This window comes from Dendropsophus ebraccatus, chromosome 5, assembly GCF_027789765.1.
Source record: "Dendropsophus ebraccatus isolate aDenEbr1 chromosome 5, aDenEbr1.pat, whole genome shotgun sequence".
Classification (NCBI taxonomy): Eukaryota; Metazoa; Chordata; class Amphibia; order Anura; family Hylidae; genus Dendropsophus; species Dendropsophus ebraccatus.
In genome coordinates this window covers 159,248,395-159,262,286 of record NC_091458.1, presented here as the reverse complement: position 1 = coordinate 159,262,286, position 13,892 = coordinate 159,248,395, and the positions used below count along the sequence as shown (strand labels likewise).

The 13,892-nt window shown below is 47.2% G+C and overlaps 1 protein-coding gene across 1 annotated transcript in view; it reads left to right on the top strand.

Annotated features, from left to right (window-relative positions):
* The first annotated feature begins 2 nt into the window (after positions 1-2).
* AP2B1 (adaptor related protein complex 2 subunit beta 1) overlaps positions 3-13,892 on the top strand; it is an 84,063-nt gene continuing 70,173 nt past the window's right edge. Inside the window, exon 1 of the mRNA XM_069971770.1 lies at positions 3-136. The gene's annotated coding sequence lies outside the window, so the exon portion shown is untranslated. The remainder of the gene's footprint in view (positions 137-13,892) is intronic.

Genomic DNA, 13,892 nt, shown 5'->3' with positions numbered 1-13,892 from the left:
AACGCAGGTGGGCGCTCTGGGTGAGGAGCTCTTGGTTTCCGGAGCCGCTGCCTGGCCGCCCGCTCTCCGCTGTCTGGGATCGTCCCTTTCCGGCTGCCAAATATATCCCGCTGCTAAATCCTTGTAATTCCAGGAGGTGAGAGAACCGAGAGAGGCACCGGGTGCTGCCGGTATAACGGGAGGTGACAGGGAGCCGGTGATGTCATATACTGGAGGATGGAGGGAACCTCAGTGACATTGCATCCTATATACAGCTATATACTTCTATATACAGCTATATACTTCTATATACAGCCTATATACAGCTATATTCTTCTATATACAGCTCATATGCTTCATAATGGCTCCCCCATCAGGGAGGATATACTGCACTGCAAATCACATCTGTATACAGCAATGGCTGCCATATACCTGGGGGTACACTTACTATGTGATCTGTATACAGCAGGGGCCCATATACCTGGGGGTACACTTACTATGTGATATATCTGTATACAGCAGGGGCCCATATACCTGGGGGTACACTTACTATGTGATCTGTATACAGCAGGGGCCCATATACCTGGGGGTACACTTACTATGTGATCTGTATACAGCAGGGGCCCATATACCTGGGGGTACACTTACTATGTGATATATCTGTATACAGCAGGGGCCCATATACCTGGGGGTAGACTTACTATGTGATCTGTATACAGCAGGGGCCCATATACCTGGGGGTACACTTACTATGTGATCTGTATACAGCAGGGGCCCATATACCTGGGGGTACACTTACTATGTGATGTGTATACAGCAGGGCCCATATACCTGGGGGTACACTTACTATGTGATATATCTGTATACAGCAGGGGCCCATATACCTGGGGGTACACTTACTATGTGATCTGTATACAGCAGGGGCCCATATACCTGGGGGTACACTTACTATGTGATCTGTATACAGCAGGGGCTGCCATATACCTGGGGGTACACTTACTATGTGATCTGTATACAGCAGGGCCCATATACCTGGGGGTACACTTACTATGTGATATATCTGTATACAGCAGGGGCCCATATACCTGGGGGTACACTTACTATGTGATCTGTATACAGCAGGGGCCCATATACCTGGGGGTACACTTACTATGTGATCTGTATACAGCAGGGGCCCATATACCTGGGGGTACACTTACTATGTGATATATCTGTATACAGCAGGGGCCCATATACCTGGGGGTAGACTTACTATGTGATCTGTATACAGCAGGGGCCCATATACCTGGGGGTACACTTACTATGTGATCTGTATACAGCAGGGGCCCATATACCTGGGGGTACACTTACTATGTGATGTGTATACAGCAGGGCCCATATACCTGGGGGTACACTTACTATGTGATATATCTGTATACAGCAGGGGCCCATATACCTGGGGGTACACTTACTATGTGATCTGTATACAGCAGGGGCCCATATACCTGGGGGTACACTTACTATGTGATATATCTGTATACAGCAGGGGCCCATATACCTGGGGGTACACTTACTATGTGATACATCTGTATACAGCAGGGGCCCATATACCCGGGTGTACACTTACTATGTGATCTGTATACAGCAGGGGCCCATATACCTGGGGGTACACTTACTATGTGATCTGTATACAGCAGGGGCCCATATACCTGGGGGTACACTTACTATGTGATATATCTGTATACAGCAGGGGCCCATATACCTGGGGGTACACTTACTATGTGATACATCTGTATACAGCAGGGGCCCATATACCCGGGTGTACACTTACTATGTGATCTGTATACAGCAGGGGCCCATATACCTGGGGGTACACTTACTATGTGATCTGTATACAGCAGGGGCCCATATACCTGGGGGTACACTTACTATGTGATCTGTATACAGCAGGGGCCCATATACCTGGGGGTACACTTACTATGTGATCTGTATACAGCAGGGGCCCATATACCTAGGGGTACACTTACTATGTGATCTGTATACAGCAGGGGCCCATATACCTGGGGGTACACTTACTATGTGATATATCTGTATACAGCAGGGGCCCATATACCTGGGGGTACACTTACTATGTGATATATCTGTATACAGCGGGGGCCCATATACCTGGGGGTACACTTACTATGTGATATATCTGTATACAGCAGGGGCCCATATACCTGGGGGTACACTTACTATGTGATATATCTGTATACAGCAGGGGCCCATATACCTGGGGGTACACTTACTATGTGATATATCTGTATACAGCGGGGGCCCATATACCTGGGGGTACACTTACTATGTGATATATCTGTATACAGCAGGGGCCCATATACCTGGGGGTACACTTACTATGGGATCTGTATACAGCAGGGGCCCATATACCTGGGGGGACACTTACTATGTGATCTGTATACAGCAGGGGCCCATATACCTGGGGGGACACTTACTATGTGATCTGTATACAACAGGGGCCATATACCTGGGGGTACACTTACTATGTGATCTGTATACAGCAGGGGCTGCCATATACCTGGGGGTACACTTACTATGTGATCTGTATACAGCAGGGCCCCATATACCTGGGGGTACACTTACTATGTGATCTGTATACAGCAGGGGCCCATATACCTGGGGGTACACTTACTATGTGATATATCTGTATACAGCAGGGGCCCATATACCTGGGGGTACACTTACTATGTGATCTGTATACAGCAGGGGACAATATACCTGGGGGTACACTTACTATGTGATCTGTATACAGCAGGGGCCATATACCTGGGGGTACACTTACTATGTGATATATCTGTATACAGCAGGGGCCCATATACCTGGGGGTAGACTTACTATGTGATCTGTATACAGCAGGGGCCCATATAGCTGGGGGTACACTTACTATGTGATCTGTATACAGCAGGGGCCCATATACCTGGGGGCACACTTACTATGTGATCTGTATACAGCAGGGGCCCATATACCTGGGGGTAGACTTACTATGTGATCTGTATACAGTAGGGGCCCATATACCTGGGGGTACACTTACTATGTGATATATCTGTATACAGCAGGGGCCCATATACCTGGGGGTACACTTACTATGTGATATATCTGTATACAGCAATGGCTGCCATATACCTGGGGGTACACTTACTATGTTATCTGTATACAGCAGGGGCCCATATACCTGGGGGTACACTTACTATGTGATCTGTATACAGCAGGGGCCATATACCTGGGGGTACACTTACTATGTGATCTGTATACAGCAGGGGCCATATACCTGGGGGTACACTTACTATGTGATCTGTATACAGCAGGGGCCCATATACCTGGGGGTACACTTACTATGTGATCTGTATACAGCAGGGGCCATATACCTGGGGGTACACTTACTATGTGATATATCTGTATACAGCAGGGGCCCATATACCTGGGGGTAGACTTACTATGTGATCTGTATACAGCAGGGGCCATATACCTGGGGGTACAATTACTATGCGATCTGTATACAGCAGGGGCCATATACCTTGGGGTACACTTACTATGTGATCTGTATACAGTAGGGGCCCATATACCTGGGGGTACACTTACTATGTGATCTGTATACAGCTGGGGCCCATATCCCTTGGGGTACACTTACTATGTGATATATCTGTATACAGCATGGGCTGCCATATACCTGGGGTACACTTACTATGTGATCTGTATACAGCAGGGGCCAATATACCTGGGGGTACACTTACTTTGTGATCTGTATACAGCAGGGGCCCATATACCTGGGGGTACACTTACTATGTGATATATCTGTATACAGCAATGGCTGCCATATACCTGGGGGTACACTTACTATGTGATCTGTATACAGCAGGGGCCATATACCTGGGGGTACACTTACTATGTGATCTGTATACAGCAGGGGCCCATATACCTGGGGGTACACTTACTGTGTGATCTGTATACAGCAGGGCCCATATACCTGGGGGTACACTTACTATGTGATCTGTATACAGCAGGGGCCCATATACCTGGGGGTACACTTACTGTGTGATCTGTATACAGCAGGGCCCATATACCTGGGGGTACACTTACTATGTGACCTGTATACAGCAGGGCCCATATACCTGGGGGTACACTTACTATGTGATATATCTGTCTACAGCAGGGGCCCATTTACCTGGTAGTACACTTACTATGTGATCTGTATACAGCAGGGGCTGCCATATACCTGGGGGTACACTTACTATGTGATCTGTATACAGCAGGGGCTGCCATATACCTGGGGGTACACTTACTATGTGATCTGTATACAGCAGGGGCCCATATACCTGGGGGTACACTTACTATGTGATCTGTATACAGCAGGGGCCCATATACCTGGGGGTACACTTACTGTGTGATCTGTATACAGCAGGGCCCATATACCTGGGGGTACACTTAATATGTGATATATCTGTCTACAGCAGGGGCCCATTTACCTGGTAGTACACTTACTATGTGATCTGTATACAGCAGGGGCCCATATACCTGGGGGTACACTTACTATGTGATGTGTATACAGCAGGGGCCCATATACCTGGGGGTACACTTACTATGTGATCTGTATACAGCAAGGGCCATATACCTGGGGGTACACTTAGTATGTGATGTGTAAACAGCAGGGGCCCATATACCTGGGGGTACACTTACTATGTGATCTGTATACAGCAGGGGCTGCCATATACCTGGGGGTACACTTACTATGTGATCTGTATACAGCAGGGCCCATATACCTGGGGGTACACTTACTATGTGATATATCTGTATACAGCAGGGGCTTCCATATACGTGGGGGTACACTTACTATGTGATATATCTGTATACAGCAGGGGCCCATATACCTGGGGGTACACTTACTATGTGATCTGCATACAGCAGGGGCCTATATACCTGGGGGTACACTTACTATGTGATCTGTATACAGCAGGGGCCCATATACCTGGGGGTATACTTACTATGTGATATATCTGTATACAGCAGGGGCCCATATACCTGGGAGTACACTTACTATGAGATCTGTCTGTATACAGCAGGGCCCATATACCTGGGGGTACACTTACTATGTGATCTGTATACAGCAGGGGCCCATATACCTGGGGGTACACTTACTATGTGATCTGTATACAGCAGGGGCCCATATACCTGGGGGTACACTTACTATGTGATCTGTATACAGCAGGGCCCATATACCTGGGGGTACACTTACTATGTGATATATCTGTATACAGCGGGGGCCCATATACCTGGGGGTACACTTACTATGTGATATATTTGTATTCAGCAGGGGCCATATACCTGGGGGTACACTTACTATGTGATCTGTATACAGCAGGGGACCATATACCTGGGGGTACACTTACTATGTGATCTGTATACAGCAGGGGACCATATACCTAGGGGTACACTTACTATGTGATGTGTATACAGCAGGAGCCCATATACCTGGGGGTACACTTACTATGTGATATATCTGTATACAGCATGGGCTGCCGTATACCTGGGGGTACACTTACTATGTGATCTGTATACAGCAGGGGCCATATACCTGGGAGTACACTTACTATGTGATCTGTATACAGCAGGGGCCATATACCAGGGGGTACACTTACTATGTGATCTGTATACAGCAGGGGCTGCCATATACCTGGGGGTACACTTACTATGTGATACGTCTGTATACAGCAGGGGCCCATATACCTGGGGGTACACTTACTATGTGATATATCTGTATACAACAGGGGCTGCCATATACCTGGGAGTACACTTACTATGTGATATATCTGTATACAGCAGAGGCCCATATACCTGGGGGTACACTTACTATGTGATATATCTGTATACAGCAGGGGCTGCCATATACCTGGGAGTACACTTACTATGTGATATATCTGTATACAGCAGAGGCCCATATACCTGGGGGTACACTTACTATGTGATATATCTGTATACAGCAGGGGCCCATATACCTGAGGGTACACTTACTATGTGATCTGTATACAGCAGGGGCCCATATACCTGGGGGTACACTTACTATGTGATCTGTATACAGCAGGGGCCATATACCTGGGGTACACTTACTATGTGATCTGTATACAGTAGGGGCCCATATACCTGGGGGTACACTTACTATGTGATCTGTATACAGCTGGGGCCCATATCCCTTGGGGTACACTTACTATGTGATATATCTGTATACAGCATGGGCTGCCATATACCTGGGGGTACACTTACTATGTGATCTGTATAGAGCAGGGGCCTATATACCTGGGGGTACACTTACTATGTGATCTGTATACAGCAGGGGCCCATATACCTGGGGGTACACTTACTATGTGATCTGTATACAGCAGGGGCCATATACCTGGGGGTACACTTACTATGTGATCTGTATACAGCAGGGGCCCATATACCTGGGGGTACACTTACTATGTGATCTGTATACAGCAGGGGCCCATTTACCTGGGGGTACACTTACTATGTGATCTGTATACAGCAGGGGCTGCCATATACCTGGGGGTACACTTACTATGTGATATATCTGTATACAGCAGAGGCCCATATACCTGGGGGTACACTTACTATGTGATATATCTGTATACAGCAGGGGCCCATATACCTGGGGGTACACTTACTATGTGATCTGTATACAGCAGGGGCCCATATACCTGGGGGTACACTTACTATGTGATCTGTATACAGCAGGGGCTGCCATATACCTGGGGGTACACTTACTATGTGATCTGTATACAGCAGGGCCCATATACCTGGGGGTACACTTACTATGTGATATATCTGTATACAGCAGGGGCCCATATACCTGGGGGTACACTTACTATGTGATCTGTATACAGCAGGGGCCCATATACCTGGGGGTACACTTACTTGTGATCTGTATACAGCAGGGGCCCATATACCTGGGGGTACACTTACTATGTGATATATCTGTATACAGCAGGGGCCCATATACCTGGGGGTAGACTTACTATGTGATCTGTATACAGCAGGGGCCCATATACCTGGGGGTACACTTACTATGTGATCTGTATACAGCAGGGCCCATATACCTGGGGGTACACTTACTATGTGATGTGTATACAGCAGGGCCCATATACCTGGGGGTACACTTACTATGTGATATATCTGTATACAGCAGGGGCCCATATACCTGGGGGTACACTTACTATGTGATCTGTATACAGCAGGGGCCCATATACCTGGGGGTACACTTACTATGTGATATATCTGTATACAGCAGGGGCCCATATACCTGGGGGTACACTTACTATGTGATACATCTGTATACAGCAGGGGCCCATATACCTGGGGGTACACTTACTATGTGATCTGTATACAGCAGGGGCCCATATACCTGGGGGTACACTTACTATGTGATCTGTATACAGCAGGGGCCCATATACCTGGGGTACACTTACTATGTGATCTGTATACAGCAGGGGCCCATATACCTGGGGGTACACTTACTATGTGATCTGTATACAGCAGGGGCCCATATACCTAGGGGTACACTTACTATGTGATCTGTATACAGCAGGGGCCCATATACCTGGGGGTACACTTACTATGTGATATATCTGTATACAGCAGGGGCCCATATACCTGGGGGTACACTTACTATGTGATATATCTGTATACAGCGGGGGCCCATATACCTGGGGGTACACTTACTATGTGATATATCTGTATACAGCAGGGGCCCATATACCTGGGGGTACACTTACTATGTGATATATCTGTATACAGCGGGGGCCCATATACCTGGGGGTACACTTACTATGTGATATATCTGTATACAGCAGGGGCCCATATACCTGGGGGTACACTTACTATGGGATCTGTATACAGCAGGGGCTTCCATATACCTGGGGGACACTTACTATGTGATCTGTATACAGCAGGGGCCCATATACCTGGGGGGACACTTACTATGTGATCTGTATACAACAGGGGCCATATACCTGGGGGTACACTTACTATGTGATCTGTATACGAGCAGGGGCTGCCATATACCTGGGGGTACACTTACTATGTGATCTGTATACAGCAGGGCCCCATATACCTGGGGGTACACTTACTATGTGATCTGTATACAGCAGGGGCCCATATACCTGGGGGTACACTTACTATGTGATATATCTGTATACAGCAGGGGCCCATATACCTGGGGGTACACTTACTATGTGATCTGTATACAGCAGGGGACCATATACCTGGGGGTACACTTACTATGTGATCTGTATACAGCAGGGGCCATATACCTGGGGGTACACTTACTATGTGATATATCTGTATACAGCAGGGGCCCATATACCTGGGGGTAGACTTACTATGTGATCTGTATACAGCAGGGGCCCATATAGCTGGGGGTACACTTACTATGTGATCTGTATACAGCAGGGGCCCATATACCTGGGGGCACACTTACTATGTGATCTGTATACAGCAGGGGCCCATATACCTGGGGGTAGACTTACTATGTGATCTGTATACAGTAGGGGCCCATATACCTGGGGGTACACTTACTATGGTGATATATCTGTATACAGCAGGGGCCCATATACCTGGGGGTACACTTACTATGTGATATATCTGTATACAGCAATGGCTGCCATATACCTGGGGGTACACTTACTATGTTATCTGTATACAGCAGGGGCCCATATACCTGGGGGTACACTTACTATGTGATCTGTATACAGCAGGGGCCATATACCTGGGGGTACACTTACTATGTGATCTGTATACAGCAGGGGCCATATACCTGGGGGTACACTTACTATGTGATCTGTATACAGCAGGGGCCCATATACCTGGGGGTACACTTACTATGTGATCTGTATACAGCAGGGGCCATATACCTGGGGGTACACTTACTATGTGATATATCTGTATACAGCAGGGGCCCATATACCTGGGGGTAGACTTACTATGTGATCTGTATACAGCAGGGGCCATATACCTGGGGGTACAATTACTATGCGATCTGTATACAGCAGGGGCCATATACCTTGGGGTACACTTACTATGTGATCTGTATACAGTAGGGGCCCATATACCTGGGGGTACACTTACTATGTGATCTGTATACAGCTGGGGCCCATATCCCTGGGTTACACTTACTATGTGATATATCTGTATACAGCATGGGCTGCCATATACCTGGGGTACACTTACTATGTGATCTGTATACAGCAGGGGCCAATATACCTGGGGGTACACTTACTTTGTGATCTGTATACAGCAGGGGGCCCATATACCTGGGGGTACACTTACTATGTGATATATCTGTATACAGCAATGGCTGCCATATACCTGGGGGTACACTTACTATGTGATCTGTATACAGCAGGGGCCATATACCTGGGGGTACACTTAACTATGTGATCTGTATACAGCAGGGGCCCATATACCTGGGGTACACTTACTGTGTGATCTGTATACAGCAGGGCCCATATACCTGGGGGTACACTTACTATGTGATCTGTATACAGCAGGGGCCCATATACCTGGGGGTACACTTACTGTGTGATCTGTATACAGCAGGGCCCATATACCTGGGGGTACACTTACTATGTGACCTGTATACAGCAGGGCCCATATACCTGGGGGTACACTTACTATGTGATATATCTGTCTACAGCAGGGGCCCATTTACCTGGTAGTACACTTACTATGTGATCTGTATACAGCAGGGGCTGCCATATACCTGGGGGTACACTTACTATGTGATCTGTATACAGCAGGGGCTGCCATATACCTGGGGGTACACTTACTATGTGATCTGTATACAGCAGGGGCCCATATACCTGGGGGTACACTTACTATGTGATCTGTATACAGCAGGGGCCCATATACCTGGGGGTACACTTACTGTGTGATCTGTATACAGCAGGGCCCATATACCTGGGGGGTACACTTAATATGTGATATATCTGTCTACAGCAGGGGCCCATTTACCTGGAAGTACACTTACTATGTGATCTGTATACAGCAGGGCCCATATACCTGGGGGTACACTTACTATGTGATGTGTATACAGCAGGGGCCCATATACCTGGGGGTACACTTACTATGTGATCTGTATACAGCAAGGGCCATATACCTGGGGGTACACTTAGTATGTGATGTGTAAACAGCAGGGGCCCATATACCTGGGGGTACACTTACTATGTGATCTGTATACAGCAGGGCCCATATACCTGGGGGTACACTTACTATGTGATCTGTATACAGCAGGGCCCATATACCTGGGGGTACACTTACTATGTGATATATCTGTATACAGCAGGGGCTTCCATATACGTGGGGGTACACTTACTATGTGATATATCTGTATACAGCAGGGGCCCATATACCTGGGGGTACACTTACTATGTGATCTGCATACAGCAGAGGGCCTATATACCTGGGGGTACACTTACTATGTGATCTGTATACAGCAGGGGCCCATATACCTGGGGGTATACTTACTATGTGATATATCTGTATACAGCAGGGGCCCATATACCTGGGAGTACACTTACTATGAGATCTGTCTGTATACAGCAGGGCCCATATACCTGGGGGTACACTTACTATGTGATCTGTATACAGCAGGGGCCCATATACCTGGGGGTACACTTACTATGTGATCTGTATACAGCAGGGGCCCATATACCTGGGGGGTACACTTACTATGTGATCTGTATACAGCAGGGCCCATATACCTGGGGGTACACTTACTATGTGATATATCTGTATACAGCGGGGGCCCATATACCTGGGGGTACACTTACTATGTGATATATTTGTATTCAGCAGGGGCCATATACCTGGGGGTACACTTACTATGTGATCTGTATACAGCAGGGGACCATATACCTGGGGGTACACTTACTATGTGATCTGTATACAGCAGGGGACCATATACCTAGGGGTACACTTACTATGTGATGTGTATACAGCAGGAGCCCATATACCTGGGGGTACACTTACTATGTGATATATCTGTATACAGCATGGGCTGCCGTATACCTGGGGGTACACTTACTATGTGATCTGTATACAGCAGGGGCCATATACCTGGGAGTACACTTACTATGTGATCTGTATACAGCAGGGGCCATATACCAGGGGGTACACTTACTATGTGATCTGTATACAGCAGGGGCTGCCATATACCTGGGGGTACACTTACTATGTGATACGTCTGTATACAGCAGGGGCCCATATACCTGGGGGTACACTTACTATGTGATATATCTGTATACAACAGGGGCTGCCATATCCTGGGAGTACACTTACTATGTGATATATCTGTATACAGCAGAGGCCCATATACCTGGGGGGTACACTTACTATGTGATATATCTGTATACAGCAGGGGCTGCCATATACCTGGGAGTACACTTACTATGTGATATATCTGTATACAGCAGAGGCCCATATACCTGGGGGTACACTTACTATGTGATATATCTGTATACAGCAGGGGCCCATATACCTGAGGGTACACTTACTATGTGATCTGTATACAGCAGGGGCCCATATACCTGGGGGTACACTTACTATGTGATCTGTATACAGCAGGGGCCATATACCTGGGGGTACACTTACTATGTGATCTGTATACAGTAGGGGCCCATATGCCTGGGGGTACACTTACTATGTGATCTGTATACAGCTGGGGCCCATATCCCTTGGGGTACACTTACTATGTGATATATCTGTATACAGCATGGGCTGCCATATACCTGGGGGTACACTTACTATGTGATCTGTATAGAGCAGGGGCCTATATACCTGGGGGTACACTTACTATGTGATCTGTATACAGCAGGGGCCCATATACCTGGGGGTACACTTACTATGTGATCTGTATACAGCAGGGGCCATATACCTGGGGGTACACTTACTATGTGATCTGTATACAGCAGGGGCCCATATACCTGGGGGTACACTTACTATGTGATCTGTATACAGCAGGGGCCCATTTACCTGGGGGTACACTTACTATGTGATCTGTATACAGCAGGGGCTGCCATATACCTGGGGGTACACTTACTATGTGATATATCTGTATACAGCAGAGGCCCATATACCTGGGGGTACACTTACTATGTGATATATCTGTATACAGCAGGGGCCCATATACCTGGGGGTACACTTACTATGTGATCTGTATACAGCAGGGGCCCATATACCTGGGGGTACACTTACTATGTGATCTGTATACAGCAGGGGCCATATACCTGGGGGTGCACTTACTATGTGATCTGTATACAGCAGGGGCTGCCATATACCTGGGAGTACACTTACTATGTGATCTGTATACAGTAGGGGCCCATATACCTGGGGGTACACTTACTATGTGATCTGTATACAGCTGGGGCCCATATCCCTTGGGGTACACTTACTATGTGATATATCTGTATACAGCATGGGCTGCCATATACCTGGGGGTACACTTACTATGTGATCTGTATACAGCAGGGGCCTATATACCTGGGGGTACACTTACTATGTGATCTGTATACAGCAGGGGCCCATATACCTGGGGGTACACTTACTATGTGATCTGTATATAGCAGGGGCCATATACCTGGGGGTACACTTACTATGTGATATATCTGTATACAGCAATGGCTGCCATATACCTGGGGGTACACTTACTATGTGATCTGTATACAGCAGGGGCTGCCATATACCTGGGGTACACTTACTATGTGATATATCTGTATACAGCAATGGCTGCCATATACCTGGGGGTACACTTACTATGTGATCTGTATACAGCAGGGGCTGCCATATACCTGGGGTACACTTACTATGTGATACGTCTGTATACAGCATGGGCCCATATACCTGGGGTTACACTTACTATGTGATCTGTATACAGTAGGGGCCCATATACCTGGGGGTACACTTACTATGTGATATATCTGTCTACAGCAGGGGCCCATTTACCTGGTAGTACACTTACTATGTGATCTGTATACAGCAGGGGCTGCCATATACCTGGGGGTACACTTACTATGTGATCTGTATACAGCAGGGGCCCCTATACCTGGTTGTACACTTACTATGTGATCTGTATACAGCAGGGGCCCATATACCTGGGGGTACACTTACTATGTGATGTGTATACAGCAGGGGCCCATATACCTGGGGGTACACTTAGTATGTGATGTGTAAACAGCAGGGGCCCATATACCTGGGGGTACACTTACTATGTGATATATCTGTATACAGCAGGGGCTTCCATATACGTGGGGGTACACTTACTATGTGATATATCTGTATACAGCAGGGGCCCATATACCTGGGGGTACACTTACTATGTGATCTGCATACAGCAGGGGCCTATATACCTGGGGGTACACTTACTATGTGATCTGTATACAGCAGGGGCCCATATACCTGGGGGTACACTTACTATGTGATATATCTGTATACAGCAGGGGCCCATATACCTGGGAGTACACTTACTATGAGATCTGTCTGTATACAGCAGGGCCCATATACCTGGGGGTACACTTACTATGTGATATATCTGTATACAGCAGGGGCTTCCATATACGTGGGGGTACACTTACTATGTGATCTGTATACAGCAGGGGCCCATATACCTGGGGGTACACTTACTAAGTGATATATCTGTATACAGCAGGGGCCCATATACCTGGGGGTACACTTACTATGAGATCTGTCTGTATACAGCAGGGCCCATATACCTGGGGGTACACTTACTATGTGATCTGTATACAGCAGGGGCCCATATACCTGGGGGTACACTTACTATGTGATCTGTATACAGCAGGGGCCCATATACCTGGGGGTACACTTACTATGTGATC